We start from the raw sequence: 2,943 nt of genomic DNA on the forward strand, positions 1-2,943 counted from the left end.
CTTGTGGTTCTAATTATTTTGCTAAATTTACTGTAATGTATCTTCTTAGCCTTCACTTAAATTACCATTTATTTTCAGGATTTAATCAAGAGTTTAAGGCCTCATGAACAAATGCAAATCTGTTTATGTAAGCCTTAAGTAAACCTCAACAGCCAGTTTTTGTTGCAATTTATTTCATTATAAAGTATGAGTAACTCCACTGAGTTGACACAGTTACACTGCTATAAAATGAGAAGACATAGGAAGAATCAATTGAGACTTACATTCTCCAATGGACTTTGAATTCCCTGTTTGTAACATCTAGCCACAAGAGCAAAAAAGACACTGAAGTCCTAAGGTCTCATGATAGAATTTATGCTGGATCCATGCTCTGCCTCTGTCCTCTCATTATTTGCATGTTGCAAATCACTACAGCAGACTTTACCAGAATATAATTACTGACAGCCTCATAATTTCATGTCCATTTGAGATTTTTTTAAAAGAAATGTTTACATTACCAATCTAGATAACAGAAATAACAAACAACAGTTAATTTCCAAAGACACTGGTATTTTTGTGCTGTGATTCTTTGAAAAGTTTGAAACATGTCAAAATAGGGGATAGTTTATGTTCAGTAAGAAGGGAAGGAGGCCGGTATTTCCACCAGGACCATTATTCCCTCCAAGTATGAAAGAAAATTAGTGGAAACAGGATGATAATTATAAAAATTACTGTTTGAAACTGAAGGCTTGTCCAAACTAGAGTTCATAACCACCTCCTGCAGTGAGATTGGAACATACTCAACAACTAAGCAAATACTTTCAGTGGAAAGCAAAATTAAGTTTTAAGACAATTATTTCTTTAAAAGCTATGGACAAAGGGCTACAGGGGCCTATGAATTCAAGGGGGATTAATATAATAAATGGAATGGTGAGATTTTAGTCTGTAAATTTAACAATTATTAACATCTTTATGCTACCATTTGTAAAAAAAATGGAAATGCTTTTTTACCAGTCAGAAAGGGTAATGGTTCAGACTGAAGGTTAAACATGTTTAAGATTTATACCTTTCTGAAACAACTGAATTAGATCTATCTAAACCCACAGCCAACACTGTAATATTCCCTACTACTTGCTTTAAGGCAAAGGAGTATCTTTCCTCAATAAACCTTGAGGCAGAACAATGATCTCCGGTAAGGTGAGTGTTATGAAAAAAGATGCTTGTGGCTTATCCCTATGAGGGTAGTTAAGCTTGCCTTAATATTATAAAGGTTATAATATATATTTATAATAATATTATAATATCTGTATATATGTAATATAATAAAAAATAATACAATAAATACTATTTATTTGGCACAGTGATAATTGCTAACTGTTGCTTCTCATTTCTCTGTGAGGGAACTGAGGGTCTACAGGTGTTTCTGCATACTATATGGGAGGAAATGCTAACTTCTCAGCAGTGGCCACGGTACATTTCCACCCTCAATGTGCTTTCCATAGTAAGGTAGCTGTTTTATAAGTTAGCTGCTTCAGCTCCATTTACTTTCTCTGGACACTTTATTCTTCAGCACGTGTGAGCTGCTAGTCTCAGCAGCACTCGGTGCCATTACACATAGCTTACAGGCTCAGCACTGTAATCAAGCCCTGTGCACATCCCTCTCCACAAAGCTGGAAAAAAAAGGGAATGCAATATTGCTCTTTATTTGGTAGTATCTCCACCTGTGTTGCAATAACTGGCAAGAGACCAACTGTCAATCACTACTGAGCTGCATTTTATTTCTCTCCCTTTTAACAGATCTGTACCCTTTCCATTTCATTTTGGCTGCTTCAGTGCTCACTTAGGAATTGACACATGATGCATACCAAATAGTTAACTTCCAGCCAACCTTGCAGGGCTTTATTACCCCTGAAAATCAACACCCTATACTGAAGCAGGAGGCCCAGCAAATAATCTATCATTTGGAAGAGTAAAGGACATCATCACAATTATGGGGCCTTGGTCCCAACCCAGCACAGAACACAAGGATGTATTTCCCTAACAATATAAGGAATGCAAGCACATTCCACTTTTTTTTAAAAAAAAAAAATTAGTCCCAGTCTGACGTCTGTCTGTTTTCTGCATTGTGTCCTCCAAGACTATTTAATAAAGCTTCTTTCCGTTGCCTTGAGCACAGAACTTCCACAGGATAAATCCCAAGGTCAGCAGTTCCATTTCTCACACCAGAAGCACAAGGCTCATCAGTGCAGGAGACAGTCTCAGGCCATAGAACTAAGCAATATAAATCACACCACCTTAAACTCTGAGTGCACACCCAAGCTTTTAAACATTTATTTCTCAATAAACACACATGCCACGTACATTGAAGGAAACCAACCTCAAGCAAACTGCTGTCAAAATGAAACACACTGTGCTTAAACCGTTCTCTCACTGAGGAAAGAGAGTGAGGAAACAGTTTAACCTGGATGTCCGCAGCTACATCAGTGATGATAGCGTTAAGAAAACAACAGAGTAATAGAGTTAAGTGGCTATTGCCAGTTGGTAGAGCTTCATGGCTTTCATGTAGCTACCTCAGTCTAAATGGCTGAAGATCTGGGCTCTAACCTCCAGCAGAAATTGATAAACTGACAGGTTCTACAGAAACCAGTTTTAAAGCTGAGTGACATAATCGAGAGCAGCTGGGCAAAAGGAGCTTTGTACTGCACATGCCCTCAGACAGGGTACACCATTCTCTAAGGCAGAGCTCAGATAAAGCATAAGACAGAGAAACCTGCTTGCTCAGCATTTCTGTAAATAGAGAAGGACCTTCCCCCTCTCCCTGTGGTTACTGCTGTGTTCAGAAAATAATGACTCTTTGGCCCACCCCTGTTCCTCTGACTGTACCACTACCTCCGGCTGACTGGGGTGACTGAGAAACTTTGTAACCTGATATTCAAAGTCATTGTATTACAAATACCTTCTATT

The sequence above is a fragment of the Falco rusticolus genome, chromosome Z, assembly GCF_015220075.1.
Source record: "Falco rusticolus isolate bFalRus1 chromosome Z, bFalRus1.pri, whole genome shotgun sequence".
NCBI lineage: Eukaryota > Metazoa > Chordata > Aves > Falconiformes > Falconidae > Falco > Falco rusticolus.